A 21,161-nucleotide genomic window follows, 5' to 3' on the forward strand; every position below is an offset into this window, starting at 1 on the left:
ATGAAAAGATGCCTAATGTCATTAATTATCAGGAAAATGCAAATCAAAACTACAATGAGGTATCATCTTATACTTCTTACGTTAGCTATTATTAAAAAAATAAAAGATAAGTGTTGGCAAGGTTGTGGAGAAATCGGAGCCCTTGTACATCCTTGTTGACAAGGTTGGTGGGAATGTAAAATGGTTCAATAGCTATGGAAAATAGTATATAGCTTCTTCATAAAATTAAAAATAGAAGTACCATATGATCCAGCTATCCCACTTCTGGATATGTATCAAAAAGAACTGAATTCAGAATCTTGAAGAGATACCTTTACTCCCATTGCAGCAACTATTCACAATAACTAAGATATGGAAATAATCCAAGTGTCCACTCACAGATGAATGGATAAAGAAAATATGGTATATACATACAAAGGAATATTATTCGGCCTTAAAAAAAAGGAAATCCTGCCATTTGTGACAACGTGGATGAAACTGGAAGACATGCTAAGTGAAATAAGTCAGTCATAAAAAGACAAATACTGCATGATTCCACTTACATGATATCTAAAATAGTCAAACTCATAGAAGCAGAGAATACAAAAGTGGTTGCCAGTGACTGAGGGAAGAGGGAAATCGTTAAGTGGGGAGTTGTTATGCAATGATTATAGTTTCAGTTATGTTAGATGAATAAGTTCTAAAGATGTGCTGTAAGTTGTAAAGATGTGCCTATAGTTAGTAAGACAGTATTGTATTGTGTACTTTAAATTTTGATAAGAGGGTAGATCTCATGTTATGTGTTCTATCACAAAAACAAAAACAAAAACAAAAAAAAACCACACACACAAAAACACACAAAAAAAACCCCACAAAGGAACACAAGGAAACTCTGAGTGATGTTGGATATGTCTACTACCTTGACTATGGTGATGGTATCACAGATGTTTTCAGATGTCCAAACTCATCAAATTGTACACATTAAATATGTGCAGTTCTTCATATATCAAATATACTTTAATAAAGCTGTTAAAGTTTATTGTAATTAAAAAATGTCATGAGCCCTTTGGGTGAATTTAATACAGTTGTTTTTGCTGTTAATAAGAAGGCATCTTAATAAAATCAAAATTTGCTCTAAGATTCATTAAGAGTTCTTTCAGAGCTGTGTCTTAGTTGAATGTCTAGAAGTGTAACAAACCAATGAGGAAATGTTCTGCCTTATTTAAAGGTAGCAATAGTTATTCTTCCACGCCCAATTTTGATGCATCACAAAGGTCAGCAAGATGATATTGTTCTACAAAACAATTACATTTATGTAATATTATCTTATATATGTACTTATATTTCCTTAATCACTAGGTTATTTCCCTACTATTTTGTTTTGACAAGTCTTGGTGTGCCGGACATACATGCCTACTAGTCACCAGTTTTAGAAACTATTTTCCTGACTTTGGGTTCTTTTAATCACCTCACATCATGCACATTGCTGAATAGCAAGAAAAGGATTAAACAAAAATAGCAATAATGTTTTCAAAAACACACACACACACACACACACACACACACACACGCACACTCCTCAAGCTGACAGTCTGTTTTAAGGCTGTGGCAGACGCCTGATTGGCAGGCTCTGTTTATTCTGTGATCAGATTCCTTCTAAAAGGAGGCAGGCCATGACTGCCTGAAGCCTATTGGCCAGCACTGCTCTGGGCCCTCCCTTTCTTTTTCATGGCACACATCACAGCGAAGTCAGTGCGGAATCCTAAACCAGCCCAATTTACATCCATTCATGAATCTGTGACGTCAGCAAGCCTTCGGGCTCCTTTGCGGTGGGCTGGAGGATTGTGTGGGTGGAATCCCCCTCCCCCTTATTTTTCTAATTCTGCAATGTTTTAAATTAAATCTTCCATCTTTTTAAAGCAAGAAAATGGAACTGCATGTGTAGGAATTCTTCATTGTTGTGAGTACCGCACTCTATTTTTTTTTCTGTTTATCAGCATACATTTCACAAGGACAGATGGAAAATCTATTTGTGATTTGAGGTGATTAGAAAGCTGATATTATTGAGGGAGACGAGGTGAAGAGACAGACAGACAGAGACTGAGAAACCTGAAACCCCGTTACAGCTAGGAGACTCTGAAACTGACAGCTGGTTTTCCTTTGCTTGTCTGCCTGCTAGACGTGGACATTTTTCATTTACGGTTCTGCACGTTACCTTTTGATGCTGGCTTGGCTTTCCTTAAGGGGGATTCATTTCTCTGAGCGATGATACGAATTGCACTAGCGGAAACCGGAACTGATACCAGAAAGGTGCTGGGAAAAGCCAGGCCAGCTAGAAGGAGCAGGTTCTACCCTGCTGAGCATTTGTCTTCCTTTCTGCCTTCCTTTCTGTTTCTCACCCTTCACCTTGCCTTTGTTTCATAATTGTGTGACAATCAATATCTTGGGATTGCAATTTGGGGAAGATGGATACTTGTCCAACCATTTTTTACACAAGATTTTATAATGGGAGCTGTAGTGCTGTATTTATACATCTTTGTAGCTTTTTATGTCACGCTGTACCTTTTATTTATATTTTCAAAAACTGAAAAGCCTGCACCAGAAGCAAAAGGGGAATTAGCCTTAAATTCTGATTTTTTTAATATTCCCTAATGAAAACGAAGAAGTGGTTTCTCAGTATATTTTATAATTACATTGTGTAGAAATTGCACATGACTATTTTGCTAAGATACTGAAAATAGTTTATTTCAGAGTGTTGGGGAAACATGGGAAAGTTCTGATAGGTTCCATGTATTAAGTTGGTTTGATAGTTTGCTTGGAGTTTTAACAAAAAGTTAGTGTTTGTGATTGAATTTGTTTTCTAAGGTTCTGCTTGATTCTGGTGAAAATTGGATAGTAAAGAAGAGGGATGTGACATTGTGACATGTTGGGCAGCTCCTCAACCCAAATAATCTAATAGCATTTTCCAACTGCCTCACTTTGAGCAATTTATATTCTAGTTGGCAGCATGTACCTGGTTGTTCTTTCCAGTGAGAGGGAAAGCAAAATGTCTGTTATTTCTTATCATCCACCTTTGTCATGTTTACCTTGTATAATCAATATGTAGTTTTGAGAATTTCATATTATAATCTTTTCTCATGAAACAAGGCTTCTAAATTATGGCTCTAATGATATCTTTTGAATTTTCTTATTAATGAATCTTCCAACTGTAAACTCATTTTATTTCAAAATTACCCAAGGATTTAGAATTTTCTTTTGTTTCGTATCTTGTCATTGCCGTCACTCATTTTGCTCTTCTGAGTGGATTTGAACTCACTAGAGTTATAGAAGGGAAAACTGACTGATTCTAAACCAGATCTTTATCCTACATTCAAACAACTATGGTTTCGTATTTTGCTATTTGTTATTTGCTAGGTTAAACAAATGACACAGTTCCCTATATTTGTAAACATCTGGACTCATTTCAGCATTTTTGTGTATGTGTACCTTCAGAGACTTTTTGAAGGTAGCAATTTCAAAGTTATTTTAAACTACTGAAGGTTACTAGATCACTGCCAGATCAAAGCACTGAATTCTTAGGATTTTTTTAAAAAATGTGTTTAATAATGAAGTTCACCTTAAGAAATGTTCATCAGACTGTTTTTTTATATACATTTTGCCAAGAGGGCTTTAGTTCCATGAAAGAAATACAGTCTGGACTTTGGACTTGGGAAAGTAAAACTGTCCCTTTAAGGCACAGGGTGGCTATAGAATCTCCCTCCCTCTCTTCTCCATTCCTAGTGGCTGTATTCTAGATTATGTTTATTTTCATGTATAGTGTATTTGTAGGGGAAAAAAACACACAAAAACTCTTAATTGTTTAATATCAAACAATAAAATCCTGTGTATCAGTGACTGTCAATAGATGGCTTTCTGTTTAAAAATTGAAGCTACTCCAGAAGTAGGAATTAATTTATTTAGTAAACAAAGTCAGTCAAACCAGAGCCATGTCCTGGGGAACTGTCAGAAGAATGGTTCCTAAGGGCCAGAGGCCACATCCACTGGTATATGACGGAACAATCATACTTTGGATGGCAGAACCGGTCAGTTTGGTTTGCATTGTCTACCTACCCTCTCTCTACATGCTACAACTGAATTAGTTGCTTGGGGAGTTCAAATGAATTGAGATAGACAACATGACCAATTCTGCCAGGTGCCGGCCTGAACTCTTGTAATTTTAATTGAAATAAATAACATTTCTTAAGGATACTCTTTTACTTTAAAAACATTTTTAAAGATATTACACTCCTGCTCTATGTTAGGTATTATTTCTTAAGGATATGGGGGAGAGAAACATTGAGAAGATGCCATCTTTATCCCTAAGGAATCCAGGAGGTAAGCTACCATACAATATATAGTGTGTTGTAGTTCAGAAACTAGTCTCTGTAAATAGACTTTAAGATTAGAATAACCTGGGGAATTTCCTCTCTCTCTCTCCCTCTCTCTCTCCCTTCTTCAATAGTTTTGAGTATATTCATAGAGTTGTTCAACCACCACCACAGTCAATTTTAGAACATTTTCATTATTGCAGAAAGAAACCCCATACACATTAGCAGTCACTCCTCATTTCCCCTCAAGCACCCAGCCCTAGGCAACCACTAATCAGCTACTTTCTCTATACATAGATTTGCCTATTCTGATAATTTCATATAAATGAAATCATACATGATATGATCTTTTGTGACTAGCTTCTTTTGCTTAGTATGAGGTTTTCAAAGTTCACCTATGTAAACATATCAGTGCTTCATTTCTTTTATTACCAAATAATATTCCATTGTACAAATATACCCCATTTTATTTATCTATTCATCAATTGATGGACATTTGAGTTGTTTCTACTTTTTGGCTGTTATGAATAATGCTGCTATGTAAATTTGTGAAACAGTTTTTGTATGAACATGTTTTCATTTCTGTTGATTATATACCTAGCAATGGAATTGCTGGGTCATATGATAACTATATGTTTAACCTTTTCAGGAAATGCCAAACTGTTTTCCAAAAGCAGCTGTACAATTTTGCATTCCCACCAGCAATGTATGAGGGTTTCCATTTCTCCACAACCTCTCCAACACTTATTGTTTTTCTTTTTGATGGCAGCCATCTTAGTGAGTTTGAAGTAGTATCTGTTTGTGGCTTTTGTTTACATTTTCCTAACGGCTAATGATGTTGAGCATATTTTCATATACTTACTGGCTATCTGTATTTCTTCCCTGGAGAAATGTCTATTCAGATCATTTGCCCATTTTAAAAATTAGATTATTTATCTTTTTATTTTTGAGTTTAAGTGTTCTTTATTCTGGATACAAGTTCTTTATCAAATATATGACTTGCAAATATTTTTTTCATTCTCTGGGTTATCTTTTCACTTTCTTTATGTTGTTCACAGCACAAAATTTTTTATTTTGATAAAGTTCATTATTTTCTTTTGTTGCTTGTATTTTTGGTGTCATATCTAAGAAGGCTTTGCCTAACCCAAGGTTATGAAGATTCACTCCTATGTTTTCTTCTATATGAGTTTTTTAGTTTTAGCTCTTATATTTAAGTCTGTGCTCCATTTTTGTGCATGGGTTCAATTTCACTCTTTTGAAGGAGGGTATCCAGTTCCAACAATATTTGTTGAAAAGACTGTTGTTTCCCATCATTGAATTGTCTTGGCATCCTACCAGGGAACTTTAAAAAAAATACTGATGCATGCTCCTACCTCCAGAGATCCATATTCATCTGTGATAGGGCCCAGACATCTAGAGTTTTAAAAGCTCCCCACATGATTCTAATATGCAATGAGGGTTGAAAACTATTGGTATGGACAGAAAGTTAGTCTTAGAAAAGAAGAGGGATGCGACTTCTGAATCAGGAGAGAGGATGAGTGAAGACATAGGATTCTGATATGGAAAGGAGGGAAGAGAGGAAAAGTAAGAAGATCCATACCACAAAGCATGAATTTTCTTGCTAAGTAGGAGTTAGTCACTTTTAAAGAGTGAGGGCATCATTGGAGGTTAGTGAAATATGTTAAAGGAAGAGAAGGAACTAACATTTAAGCACCTTTTGCATGCTTATAAATCTGCTAGCAGCTTTTGTATACATTATTTTATTTAAAATATAATCTTAATGATGTGAAGTACATATTATTACTCCTACTCTACAGATGAGAATACAGGCTCAGAAAGGTGGCTGACTCAGCCAAAGACACCAGGTCGTGCACATTCATCCCCAATTTTCAAAACCAGCTCTAATTCTTGAGTTCATTCTCTTTCATCTGTGTACCATGGATTTTGAGCCTAAGTCCTACCAGGAATTGTTATTGGTCCAGTCCAGCATGAATCTAAGATCTTCTCTAGCAATGCTCTGGACTGGACAAAGAGTAAGATAAGTTGGATGGTGGGGGTAATATAGGGATCAGTGTTGGCACAGCAGGGGCAGTAGAAGATAAGAGGGTGGGGGCAAATGAAGATTATCATGTGATGGCTAATCACAGAGCCCGGGCTGGCTATACACTGCCTAGGTGTAGCTGGAAGGAAAAATTCTAAGAGGATGGAGGGCCAATATACCAGGTATGCAAGAATGATTGAAGGGGATAGCGGGGAGACCGTGATGGAAAAGAGGATATATCAAATAGAATTGGGGGATGTAGAAGTGTTGGCATTCATTTAACCAACAAATACCAATTTTAATACATTTTTTTCCTTTCTTAAAAGTGTATACATTTTTTTGGCATCCTCTGTATTAATTGAGCATTTACTCTGTGTTCCAGGTACTGGGTACCCAGCAGTGGAAAAAACAGACAAAAATTCTTGTCCTGTTGGGGACTTATTTTATTGGGGAAGATAAACATTGAATAAGTAAACTGTGTTTAGTCATAAATGTTAAGGAGGGAAAAAAAAATGTGGGAGGGGAATAAAGAATTCAGGGAGTGGGGTAAAGTCAAAAAGGGACTTTTTCATTGTGTGGTCTTTGTGAAGATAATAGATTCCCCAAAGAGATTAAGGAACCATCAAACCTAGGGGTCTGGTGGTTGACCACTGGGTATATAAAGAGAGCATCTTCTAAGTTGTAAAACTCAAAGTGAGTATTTAGAATTAACTTTTTGTTTACCACTTTTTACCCCGTGCTTGGCACAGAGTAGACACTCCATAAACATTTGCTTATTGTGACACCATTTTTTTGGATTCATGATTTTTTTCCCACTGGGCAGAGGCCAAGGCAGAGGTGGTGCTTGGGAGACTTTCTGCTGGCTGCCCTATCAGGATAGATCCTTCTGAGTGTGTGTGTGGATGTGTGTGTGCCTGTGTGTCCATAATGTCACCACTGAAATCAGTGCAGAGTGAGCGATAGTTAATGAGGGGGGTGTGTCTAGTTCCCAGATGACTTGGGCAGAGAACCACCAGTGCAGACAATATAGGAGACGCGTTTCTTTTGCTTGTTACATTTTAATAGGAGATTCACATGCATCACTGAAGAGGGGGTGAAGTGAACCTTTGGTGTATAATAAAGTTTTTAATAATGAAATTCTGTTATGTTACCATAGATCTGCTTTTTTTTTTCTTTATCTAGAAGATTACTCATATTAAGAATATATAAAATCAACAAGTTGCCTGTTTACCTGCTGGAAGGCACAGTGATACAATAGGAAAAGGATTGGACTAAGACTAAAAGGCCCAGGTGGCAGTGTCAGGTCATTCGTGGCAAGACAATTCTCTCAGCTTTTTAAAATTTTTCCTCATCTTTGGTTTTTTTTTTGTTTGTTTGTTTTTTATCCTATCATTTATTGATGGGCATTTATAATAGGTTGTTTCCATATGTTGGCTATTGTGAATAGCACTACAGTAAACATAGGGGTGCATGTATTTTTTTGAATTAGTGTTTTGGATTTCATTGAATAAATACCCAGGAGTGCAATTGCTGGATTATAAGGTAGTTCTATTTTTAACATTTTGAGGAACTTCCATGATGTTTTCCATATTGGCTGCACCAATTTGTAATCCCATAAACAGTGCACAATGATTCCCTTTTCTCTACATCTTGGCCAGCACTTGTTTGTCATCTTTGGTTTTAACATATGAGCTGAAGAAATTGTTTTTATTGATCTCAAATGTTCTTTTTAATTCTAACATGTAGGATTCTTGGAATCTGGTTATTACCGAGATCAAATAGGCGGGAGACAATTTCTAAGACCATCTGGTTAAACTCTCCCATTCGTTCATACTTTTGTAGGAGTTTAACCCCCATGGATGCTGCTACCGCTGAGGGGGAAGTGCAGCGTCACAAGTGTTTCAGGTGGAGATAACTGAGTGAGACACAGAAAGGTTAACTCCGTTTCAGATTTGCCCTGGGACTTCCTCCTAAGCAGGAAATAGAGTCCTGATGAGACCTGACCTTGCCATCTTTAGCATGCTCATTATAAATGTCATCTGTCCTGGCCATTGTTCTTTGTAGTTGAGAGAGTTTTCATGAGACTACTGATTTGGCGGTCTGGGCTCATAAGGGATGTGGGAACAGATAGTCTAATAACCCCAGTTTGGTTGTGTGTTGTAGCTTTTTCCTTGATCTTTTCCTTTGGCTTTTATTAGTGCTCTTAAGAAACAAAATTCATCATATTGGCTTTTTCTGTCCATCTCTCACTACCTTCTATCATTCTCTGACTCAGGCTGAAGCATGAGTTAGAGAAGGGGGGGAAATTGCAGTAAATAAGAAAAATGAAGACCCATAAAATCCGTAAATGGTATGACCAGTCTTTGAAACAATAAGATTTTGCTATTTCATATGAGTGTTGCTAGATTTTGAAAATTATTCTTTTCAGAATTCTCCAAATAGCAAGTTGGTTGATGGATTGGTGTTTCGAGTTTGCAGGTTTTGTCAGAGAAAAAAAGATAAATTTAAAAAATTACAAAACAGAAAACTTCACTTTCACTGTTCACCAGTCTAGAATTTTTCTTATATCCCTTTTTATTTGTGTAACAGTCAAGCAGAGAGGGCTAATGCTAGTCCTAACATCTATAGTAATTTCGCATAGTTCCATTTAGTAATAATACTTATATGTGTAGCAGCGTGGTAAAAACATCTTGCAAAAAGTAATCATATATTGCAATTGCAAGGCAATCCTAAGAGAATGTGTAGTAACTGTGCAATTTCAATTGTTTACAATTTTTAAAGAAAAGCAATATAGGATTTCCCACTGACAGATAGTATTTGTCTTCAATGTGCTAATTTGTATTATGAATACAAATTATAGTAGAATTGAGCAGTACTAGGAGGACATGTTAGTGAAGTTCTAGATTCCGAGGGTGAAGGGCTTAGGAAATAGCCAAAGACAAAGCACAGGAGAAAGGAGATAAAGAAAAGGGAGGCAGAGCCCAGGAGACTGTGGCCGAGCTGATGGCTCATGGGTTCAGGCAGGTGGCAGCCAGGACAGCAGTTTCCACCTTAAACCAGAGAGTGGATCTGGGACCCAGACTGAAAAAGACTCTTTTAGAGTCCTAAGGAGGGCTGTCACAGTAGCTATTACAAAAGAGGGCTCAATTTGCTAAATAAGCCCACTGAGGCTTCTTTTTACCCCTGAGGCTCTGTGCCTGCATTTCTAGTAGCTGGCCCGCCTGCCTTCAATGGGACACATTAGGCTATCTGCAGGCGTGAATAATTGAGACTACTAGTGAGATCAAGCCCACTAAAATACAAAGCCATGGTTGCTTTTTCCAGGGAAAATACTCTTTTGATTAAAGTGAGATTAAGCATTTTACTAATTACTCACCAATTATCTCCTTTCACATAACAAATTCAAGTACATATGCAGAGTAAGAAGAAACAGATGCAACATACCTCTGGAAATTTCTAGTCACCACTTTCTAGACCTAAATTACAGACTCATTTATAACCTTTGCTAAGCACAGAAACTCCTGGGAAATACCCACCTGATATCGCAGCTGCTAGGGTCAAGAGCCAATGTGAAGAGAAATTTTTCTGCTTTGCCAGGTTCTCTCTCCCCTCCTCATCCTCCCCCTCCGATTTCTGGCCATTTTTGAACTGAACCCCTTCCATCTGTTTGTCTAATAAAAAATAACTGAACATTTGCTTTATACTGCTTGTGTTAATGATCAAAGCAAGGCCCTAATCTAATCCTTAAGTATTCTCAGAGACCTGGAAACCAGAGGAGATTTCTTTGAGAAAGACAAACAAGCACATAATCCTTTATGTTTTCTTTTCTCCAGTCAGGGCTTCTGCCATAACACATTGAAACAGCACTCACTCCCCATCACCTGCTCTCCTTTGATCAAAAGGTTATCTATATTGATAAGGATTTCCTTTAAATGAATTTTATGCCTTTGATACTGGCTTTTCTTAGAGTCAAACTGCTTTTGCCACAGATTGTTTTATAAACAGCCTTTGTCTTTTTCCTGCTACTTGAAAGGCCATGGAATATTTTTAAAAACGAAGAACAACTAACCGTCCAAAGTCTAAAAGCCTTGGACCAAGTCTGGAAAATAAAGAGGAATAACCAAGAGGACCTTATTATTAATGCAGAGCAAAGGGGCCCAAGGGTAAGGAAAAGGGGGTCACTCCCAGCTAGTACCTATTTAGGTAAAAACAGAAAATAATGTCTTATGAAAATAGTTCACCAAGCTCATGAACAGTATGAAACTGCAATTGTGAATCACCTGAAATGCATATGGCTTGTACCCAGAAATGTCTTTATTCTGGAGAATAGTTATGCGTTGGAACTGACTGTGTGCTGGACTTGAAGGTTTAGGGTAAGGAATCCATAGTCTCGGGGCTTCCATCTTCTAAGAGAAATCTCTTCTGGTTTATTCCTGGGTGGTTGCAGCCAAGGATTTGCCAGACACCCAGAAAGTAAGCTTTGGGGCCTTGTTTTAAGATGTATTCTTTCACTGCTGTATATTATCACAGGAAATTGAAAAAGTAAAAAATAAAAATAAAAAAATAATAAAAATGTTTCTTTGACACTTTTTACCAAGCAGATTCTTCAGATTGTCCTATTTTTGTATGTAATTCATAAACTATAGTTTGTGAGAAACTACTCAAGAATGTTTTCAGATACTTTAATCATAGATTCTTTCAGAGTGTGTCTAAATAACAAGAGGAGGGGGGAAAAACAGCGTTTTTTCCTCTATTTTTGTTTCTCAGTTGATCCACCCATATGGGTCGCCCCCCACCAACCATGACTAGGTCTAAACATCCTGGCTAGCCTACCCACCTCCACAAAACCTGGCCCTAGTCAGTGAGGATTTCTTTTGATGAGTTATAAATTATTTCTTTCCCCTCCCTTCCACCAAAAGAAGATGCATTAGCAGTTTAACAGCATTAATCCTGCAAGAGACTTAACCCGTGGACCAGTTTATACAGTGGTTCTCAAAGTGTGGTCCCAGGACCCGGAGAATCAGCATCACCTGGGAACTTGTTACAAATGCAGAGTCTCAGGCCCCTCCCCAAAGGGGCCCAGGCATCTGTTTTAACAAGCTGGCTAGGTTATGCGGATGCATACTAAAGTGTGAGAAGTTTTGATTTCTAGCAGAGCTTCTCAGACTTTTAATGTGCATAGGGTTTTGTTAAAAACCAGATTCGGATTTACGTAGTAGTCTGAGGTGATTTGGTCAGCATTTCTAATTAGCTCCCACGTAATGCTGATGCTGCTGGTTCTCGGGCCACTCGGAGCAAGGATCTGAAACATTGCCGTGAGCCACTCCAGGGAATGCTGCAACAAGGAGGCTCTGTCAAAAGTATAACTATTCCCGTAGTTCCTAAGGACATACTCCTAAATGAGGAAGAAGTTTTATGCATAAAGATAGTAATCAGAGCATTATTTTAATTGAAAGAAAAAGAAATAGCCTAACTCAGCAATAGAGGGAAATGCAGATTTCACATTTGTGAATTCACCTACTCACTAAGAATTTTTCAGCCCCACATCAATGCTTGCAGCACTTGTGTGGTCATTCGTAGACATGTGCAGAGCAGGGAAAAATTTGAGTTACCTGATACACACTCCCACCTGAGAGGGAACGAGGTGACTGTCTCTGCCTTCTTATTTCAGCCTTCATAACTGTAAACAAGTGTCCTTCTGGAAGTTGATTTAGTGCCCTGTTTTTTATGCTTTTTATTGGTGATTTTGTTGTTTAAAATAGCCCCCAAGCATAGTGCTGCCTAGTCTTCCTAAGCGCAAGAAGGTTGTAATGTGCTTACACAGAAAATGTACTTCATTTAGGCACGAGTTAGGGTGCTGTTGGCTGTAAGTTCAATGTTAATGATCAACAACGTATATTAAGTAAAGTGTCTTTAAACAGGAACACACATAAAACAAGGTTACGTATCAATCAGTCGACGAAAATGTTGTGGCCAGAAAGGCAACCCTGTATTCCTCCCAGAAGCAATTGTTAGCTATTCACTAATTTGGTGCCCTGGTGACTTTATAGAACATAACTATCACGAATAACAAGAATTAACTATAGTGAATGGTCAATTGATAGAATAGATGCTGCCATTTAAAAATGATGCTGATGAAATCCACGCATTCATATGAAAAATATGCATGATGGTAGTGGTTAAGAGAAAAGAAACAGGAGACAAAGTTCCAAATACAGCACAATTAGAGTTACGTTTAAAAATTTTTCAAGTAAAAAATTGAAGAAAGTACAACAATTTTTGAGTTAGAGGGATAGAATTACTTCTTTATTTCTGAGGTTTTTATAATATTGTTATGTAGCTTTTATGTTTAAAATGTGTCTTACTTGTTCTTTCAGAGGTGAGAGTTTCTAAGAGGGACCACCTTTTCACCTCCTTGAGTGGCAGAGGCACTACATTCTGGTTAAACTGTTGACCTTATTAGGAAAAACCGTATTAACATTAGTATAAGAGAGTGTGCTCTCTGTGTTAAACCAAATAAAAATTGTTCCCAGTCACACTATGAATATCCAAGAGAAATCCAGAATTACAAACCTCTAGCAAAGGTAAACTAGGTTCTCATTTGATAGATGCTACTGGAACCATGCTTTGTAAATAATTTGTCTTGCCTCATCAGAGCTTTTCTAATTTCTCTACATTTTCCCACTCTTTTGACATGGTTCAGAGCTTGGCTTCTAAAATAAGATGAGAGTTGAGTATTGGCATTTCCATTTATTAACTATCTATGCCTTAGGTAAGTTATTTAACGTCTGTGTTTCCCACATGAATATAATGGAGGTAATTCTAGAATCTAGTGAGGGTTAAATGAAAGGCTGAGGGCAGTAAATAACATATACTAAGCCCTGAATAAATCGTAGTTGCTACAGTATGTTAGCTTCATTCCTCTTATTGATTGTCTACCTTGTAAAAAAGGCTGTCAGTTGATAATGGGGGGAAATTTAAAAAAAAAAAAAAAAGGAAGAAGCAAAAAAGAAATAAGTAAAATAGTATTCCTGTCCACAAACATTCCCAGTCCGCTTGGAGAGATTGACACAGGCACTATAATATAACAGAACAGTTGTTCTCAAACTTTTTGGTCTCAGGACCAAAAAACATTATTAAGGACTCCAAAAGGCTTTTGTTTATGTGAGATGTATCTTCTACATGTGCCACAGTAGACATTAAAGCTGAGAAGAATTTAAAGGCTATTAATTTAACTTTTAATAAATCATTGCACATTAACATAAAGAACTTTTTTTATGAAAAACAACTATAGTTCCCAAACCTCCAAATTTTAGGTGAGGAAGGTGGCATCAGGAAAAGAGATTTTTGCAAGTCTCTTTAGTGTATGACTTAATAGATTACATGATAGCTGGATTCTCCTCTCTGCTTCTGCTTTCAACCTATTATAATATCAAATGGCATATAGTAGCCCCTGGGAAATACCATCATATACTTGTGAGAGAGTGTGAGTGAAAAAAGAAAATAACGTCTTATTATGAAAACAGTTCTGACATCACAGACCTACTAAAGGGCCTCAGGGATCCCTAGGAATGCCCAGAGCACGCTATGAGCACCAGTGCATTAGATGTGAGTGTGAAGGGCAGGAATAATAGCTACTGTCTATATTGTGCTTACTCTGTGCCAGACACTGTTCCTAGTGCTTCACATGAGTATATGTAAGCCTCACTACTCTTCGAGATAGGGGCTATTATTATTGTCCCTAATTTCCAGATGAAGCCCAAGAACAAAGAGAGTTGATTCCTCAAAGTACAGCTAGCATTCAGTTTCAGAGAGTCTGGCTCCAGGGTCCAGACTCTTCTCTATGCCACTGTATTGCTTCTGTACTTGGGAATTGAGTAAGATTTCATAGAAAAGACAACATTTTTCTGAGAATGGGTGTTCTTATAGACAATCATGAGAGAATACTTTATTGTGGCTAAATACAGAGCAGGATTTTATTCTTGTAAATGTTTTCAGCCTTCAGCTTTAACTAATAAGTTTCTTCTAAATCACTTTACATTCAGAGTTTTTTCCTTTCTCCCAGTTTTATCAACAGCACTGCTCTACACACCCCAGTCTGTCCAGAGTTCCTGTCAGTAGCTACCAGTTACTGCAGTTTCAAGGCTAATAGGATTTTTCCATTCTTTTTAAAATTTTGATAGAATATACATAACATAAAATTTACGGTTTTAACCATTTTTAAGTGTATACTTCAGAAGTATTATGTATGTTTATATTGTTGTGCAGGCATCACCACCATCCATCTCCAGAACTTTCATGTTCCCGAACTTAACTGCTTTACCCATTAAAGAATAACTCCCCATTCCCCCCGCCCCCGTTCCTGGCAATTAACATTCTACTCTTGTTCTCTATGAATTTGACTATTCTAGGTACATCATATATTAGTGAACTCATACAATATTTGTCCTTTTGTGACTGGCTTATTTCACTTAGCATAATGTCTTCAAGGTTCATCCATGTTGTAGCATGTGTCAGACTCTCCTTTCTTTTTGAGGTTGAGTGATGAAGTCAGGATTTTGTTTGTTAAGAATAAATCATAAACACAGGACCTGAAAAAATATCAGTTACGAAAAAAGAAAAAGAATGTAAAATACTATAAAATTTAAAGAAAGTACCATAAATCTATAGTATACTTCTTCTATGCCTTATTACAAAGCCACTGTTTTCAACATTTATCCTAAAACTTGATGCTGCTTGAGTAAAACAAAATTTAATAGGGTATTTTTTAAAAAGAAGAAGAATGGCTGGGCAACAGCTAGAACCCATCACCTGTACTGCAGCCATTTCTCATGATTCTGGCCTTTCTTTTTCCTTCTCATGCTTTTTTCTGCTCCCTTTCCCTTTTCCCCATCACAGAGAAAGTAAAACAAACCCTTCTTTCATCTCTCTAAGGAATGGCCATTTAATGGAACTGTTTGCAATTTAAAAAGCAGAAAAGTTGAATATTTTACTCTGACAGTATAAAATGAAAGGCTAAACAAACTGAAGCACATTCTATTTGAGTATAACCTGTGCTTTTTTGTAGGGAAGGGGGTGGGGTGGGTCATGGTCCTTGAGAAGGATTGGTATAGGCAAGTTTTAATTATTATCCTGGGACCGTCCAGAGAACTTAGCTTTCAGTATATGCTCTTGAATGACTACTATATGGATGCTATGCTGTGCATATAGTGAGGACACAGTGGTGAACAATCTCATCATGGCGCTGCCCTCACAGAATTTACAGCCAAGTAGAGGAGATAGTTAAAGAGCAATTATAATGCCATGATATGTGCTCTTAGGGAAGTGGCGGGTGAAGGAGTACAGGCAGCTGGAGGAGGACGTAAGTGGAGCATCTAACCCAGACTTGAGGAATGCAGGAAGGCTTCCCAAAGGAAGTGACAGCACCCAAACCCTGAAGAACAAGCAAGAACTGGGTGGAAAGAGGTGCACAGAGTGTGTGGCATGCAAAGAGGGCTGCAAGTGCTAAATTCCAGAGGTGAGGGAGAGAACAGTGAATGCAGAGACGTGAAAAAGAGTCTGGTTGGTGAATTGCAGGACTGTACCAAACATGAGGCGAGAGAAGCAAATGCTGAGAGAGTTGGACTTTATTCTAGGAACAGGAGATTGTATATAATTGAGTTGTATATTCAGAATTACATGCTAGAAAAAGCATTCTGGCTATGGAGAGAATGAAATAAGATGGAGAGACTAGAGACAAGGATAAAATTAGGGGATTGTTAAAATAATCTAGGCAAAGATGATGATGACCTATGCTAGAAAGGGTTATTGTGATGGAGAGAAGTGCACAAGTTGAAGAGATATTCAGAATGTTAAAAGATACTTTTTAAAGGGTAAAATAATGACTCATACACACAAAATGACTATGTGTCAAATATTTTCTTTAATTCTCTAATTAATGAGGGAACCAGTAAGATGTTACAAGGAGAATCAAAGAACACACACATATATATATATATATATATATATGTAAGCAATAGGGAATGCTGAAATCAATGTGTATTAGGGTCAATATCCATAGGGCATTAATAATCAATTGCATTCCACCAGATACAATTCATTTCTGTGTACAACTATCAGTTGCATTACTAGATGTGTGCTACAATTTTCAGAGTTGTAAATATCTCAAAAACAAGGAAAACCCCCTCATAAACTGAGAATGGTGCCCTAGGCAAGGATACTCGGTAATCTTTCTTGTCTGTTTCAGTCAGTTTTCCCTGACAAGAAAATATCCCCAGGATTTTGGTGATTAGTTGGATGTGGCGATGGTGAGCTGGGAGAAAAAGAGAAAGAAAAGTCACTGTGACCATTCATTCAAGGAAGTTGAGGGAGCATTCAGCCAAGATTTTGATGATGAAACAGGAGGATACAGTGGAAAAGTTTTAGAGGGAAGGGACAATAGGAAATTGGGTCAGGGAAACAGATGTACAGAGAAATGCAGGGTCAATACTATAAACCAAATCTGCTTACTTCTTGGGCAGTAACAACAGAGAACGAAAATGTGATGCAAGGTGGAACTAACTGACTACAAGGTTTGAAGAATTATTTCCAGTAGGCCTCTAATCTATAGTGTCGGTGTTAGAACTCTTTATTTATCCTGTTTCCCTCTGGGCACCTGTCCCTGTGCAACTGCTTGCTTGGAGTAGAAGCCTAAAGGATGATTTCAAGAATGGAGAAGGTGATTTTGATGTAACTAAATTGATTTAATGAAAATAAACTCTGAGGCTTGAGAACCGTATTTTGTGCACTTTTCTAGTCCTGGGATGCCTAGCATAGCATCCAATAATTATATTTCATAAATGTATAGAATGAAAGACTAATATTTCGGATTATGGCCTAAAAGGAGTTCAAGGGCTTACCACCAGATCACGTAGCTGCTTAAGTCAGGATTCTGGGATTCATACCCAATTCTTCTGATTCTAAAGCTCATGTCACTAGGATGAGTGAGTTAAATTACAACATCTCATAGAATTTCCAGCCTGCCGATCATTAGGAAAGATGAAAAAGTATTTTGATGTTTTTTTTTATTTCTCATGTTTTCAGTAACTAAATATAACTGCAAAAGTTAGATATGCTTTTTCTAAGGAGAGGTCACTTTATAAAAAGACCTAGTTTGAAATCAGATGGACCTAAGAATCCATCTACTAACTGTAAATTTGGACAAAGTATTTAACCTCTCTGAGCCTCAGTTTCTCATGTACAAAATGATGATAATATTGACCTTCATGAAGGTATAAAGATTAATTGAGATAAAGTATATAAAAAGTATAAGCATAATAGATAACAGATACTGGCCTTTTTTTTCTTCTACGGCTTAAAGCTTTTGCATGCTTACTTTACAACAAAACCTGCCTTTATTTGAACATGGCTATATTTAGCATATAATTCCTTTGCTTAATTCTTAATCAGTCTAAATTTAGGTTTTTAAATATAATTTCTATAGGAAGATCTTTATTTCTTGATACGTTTATCACCTATTTCAAGTACTTTGCTTTTCTCTCTTTCTTCCCAGTATACTAAACTTTACCATTACATGTTTCTGGAATCACATTCCTGGATTCCAACTTCAGTTGAGTTTGGTTTGTTATATAGTTTTTTTGGTACCCTTTGTTAATGCTCAGATGCACCAGGCATTTCTAATTCAAAATCTATTTCTAATTTTGGTTTTCATAATACCATTACAATTGAAGATTGTTGTTGGTTTCCTTTTTAAAAGATATTTCCTGAAAGTCCATGATTCTATTATATCTCTCTGGTATTTCCTGAATATATACAAATATACTGAAATCATAAATGGATAGATATATCCTATCAGACCTCTGTGACAAAAAGCATTTAAGGGAGTTAAAAGTGATATAATAAGGATTTGATCCGTTTCCCATTGTTGAGGAAAGGGAATGTTACTAAACTGTAGTAAGCCTCAATTTTCCTCACAGAAGGGTCAATTATACCTGGTTAGCCCACCTCACATGGCTATTATAAGGCTCAAATGACAATATATGAAATTACTCTGGAAACCCAATGTATAAATGTAAGATAACACAGTGATTACTATTATTATTTGCATTCTCTTGATATATGTCCTAAGTACATAGGCCAATGGGACACCCAGTATAGGAAGTGTCTGGATGCTCCCAAACGAACGAAAGCTGGACTGTGACATTCTTCCATCCTCCTCTTAGTTTTTCTGACTGGCGATCAGAAGGCTTTATGTGATGAAACCCCATATGCTCACTTTGGAGTGACTGAAGGCATTTAGACCTTTTCATTGCTGGGTGTTGTGTTTGCAGAGTTATTTACCCCACCTAACAACCTGGCCCAAGACAAACAGTCCCTGTTAGCTACACAGTGACTTGCTATACCTGTCATTGCTCTGCTAATGTAACAGCAAACATTTACTGGACCTAAAAGATGGCGTTCCCCTCCCCCCATTACTGTTGAATTAATTTCTTTCTCTACTTGTTTTATGGTCTCCAGAACTAATCTGTAAGATGAGAGAATCTTACACCTGAAAGTCGGAGAGGTAATTTGCTTCAATCCTCTTTACCAAAGCAGGAGTCTTATAATTTCTCTGATAGATTGAGCATTTCCAGGGATGGGAGACCTAATCAGTCTTGTGGTACGCTTTTCCATTGTCAGATTGTTCTGGTTCCTTATATTCACTGACTTTTTTTACTCATGAAAAGGGACTGTAGAGACCATTCTAGTCCAATTCCTTCCATTTTTAGATAAAGAAATTGAGGCCCAGAGAGGTTAGGTGACATGCCCAAGGCCAAACAACTAATTTATGACACAGCTGGGACTCCTGACTCCTGGTAGTTTATTTCCAAATCATTAAACTGCAAAATTACTGAAGTCATAATGTTGAGTAGTATTAAATGCTGTTATGCAGTATATAAATGCTTTACTGTGCAGCATATTTTAGCATAGCAAATACTTATGTTGTATCATAACCTTATTTTGATTTTGATGGAGAAAACTAAATCTTTCCTTTTAATTATGTACAAACATCTCCTTAAAGCAGAAACTCCCTGCTTTAAACAAGACCTTTTTCCCTTTGCTTTCCTTTTTAGAGTGGGAGAGAGGGAGAAGTCATCAGTCTGATCCTTATACGTCAGAAGTCATATGGCCAAAACAATCCACAAAAACACATTTTTCTGACTGACATGAGGGTTGTGGAGTGGACTGGAGCCAGGGGCTTTTTTAATATTCCTGTCAGGCTTTGGTCCCAGGCCTGTCACTGGAAATGTGGATGAGACAGGAGTACAGCCTGCCCATATGCCAAGGGGACTTTGAAAGGTCGCTTGGCCTCTCTTTTCCTTCTGGAAGGACTGCACTTAAAGGGACTCTGCAACCTCTTTGTCCTGTGAAGTTACTCACTGGAATCTGTAGGGTCAGCCCTTGTCCTGTGGGGGTGGTAAAGGGGAGGCCATAACATTGGCTATGATGGGAGAAGCTGATAGACTCTGAGAGGGTTTGAGATGTGTGGACAGACGGGGTGGGGGCAGGGGGAGGAAGGAGCGCTGGAAATGGTGTGGTAAGAAGGGGCAGACGAGCAATGCTCTCTGTTCTGAGAAATTACCAAGAGCTTGAGAAAGACCTAGCAGCTTTGAGCGTGTGATCCAATGGGCTAGCCTTTATGTCTCTTCAGTTGTAGATATACAAATATTTATTTCAGATGCATCAGCAAGAAAGATATTTTCTCTCTAAATTTCAAACTTTTGGCCTCATTTCCTTGTGAAGACAGATGACCAGACTTGTTTCCCAAAAGCAGAAAGCTTAATCTATTGCTTGTGGTCCCACTGTGTGTTGTACTGTACCTCTGTGATAAGCAGGTATCATGGCCTGCCTTCATTTGTGTTTGTAGCTATCTCCCCTATTAGACTTGAGTTCTAAGGAACAGGGACTTTTCTTTAAACTATGAAATATGTAAGGCATGCCAAAAGATAAAGAAGATACCATCTTTACACCTTTTTATCCCTCTATGGCTTCTAAGGAGACCTGTATAGCACGCAGCCTGCATCAGGCACTCAGGAAAGGTTTGTTGATTTGCAGCACTGACTTCCTTCTTCTGTCTGTGCAATCACCATTTCTATCCCTTTCAGATTATGTGGAATCAGAATCATTTTCTCTGGGGGCCTAAGCTCTCAGGGTTAATGAAAATATACTCTGATATTCATGGAAATCGTAGCTGCTCTGAAAGGCTCGTGGAACAGTGGTGCCCACATTAGACAGACAGTCCTAGTAATTGTTGATGGTGATTAGAACTCAGAAGTAGTGTTCTATTCAGAAGACAAGTTTTACATAAAGAAATGAAACAAAATAAAGGTATAAATAGCTAATGGGAATATGGATGTGGCCTTAAATGACAGAAATAGTTTGTTATCTGTGTTCACTGTTGCATCCTTTAGCCATTACTGATTTTTTGAGGAGACTCAAAAACTGGCTCATGGAAGACAGAGGGTTTTGAAGATAGAAATACTCTTGGGTTGAGGAAAGGATAGGAGATTATTCATTGTGTGTGGGTATATGGCGTCGGGTGCTGGGTGATAGATACAGGAGGCTTCTGAAAGAGACAAAGGAAAATAATAAAATAACCCTTGAGAAAAGATTAATACTGATGACCAAGGTAAGAATAAAGTGAGTCCATAAAATTTATAACTCTCCTGATGTGAGTATAATAATTAGGTGAAACTTTCCCCTCGTACTTGTCTCCCCAACAATAAGTAGCCCTT

At 37.4% G+C, this 21,161-nt stretch overlaps 1 protein-coding gene across 4 annotated transcripts in view; it reads left to right on the plus strand.

The window, feature by feature from the left end:
* Nucleotides 1-21,161, plus strand: part of MAP3K13 (mitogen-activated protein kinase kinase kinase 13) — a 142,793-nt gene that overhangs the window by 56,300 nt on the left and 65,332 nt on the right. Inside the window, exon 1 of one of the 4 annotated variants that reach the window (XM_019735853.3) lies at nt 1,716-1,939. The exons of the other annotated variants lie outside the window; for them this stretch is intronic. The gene's annotated coding sequence lies outside the window, so the exon portion shown is untranslated. Of the gene's footprint in view, nt 1-1,715; nt 1,940-21,161 lie in introns of those variants that run through there. 4 annotated transcript variants of the gene reach the window in all.

Source organism: Rhinolophus sinicus, chromosome 17 (genome assembly GCF_057876585.1).
Source record: "Rhinolophus sinicus isolate RSI-liver-muscle chromosome 17, RSI-T2T, whole genome shotgun sequence".
Classification (NCBI taxonomy): Eukaryota; Metazoa; Chordata; class Mammalia; order Chiroptera; family Rhinolophidae; genus Rhinolophus; species Rhinolophus sinicus.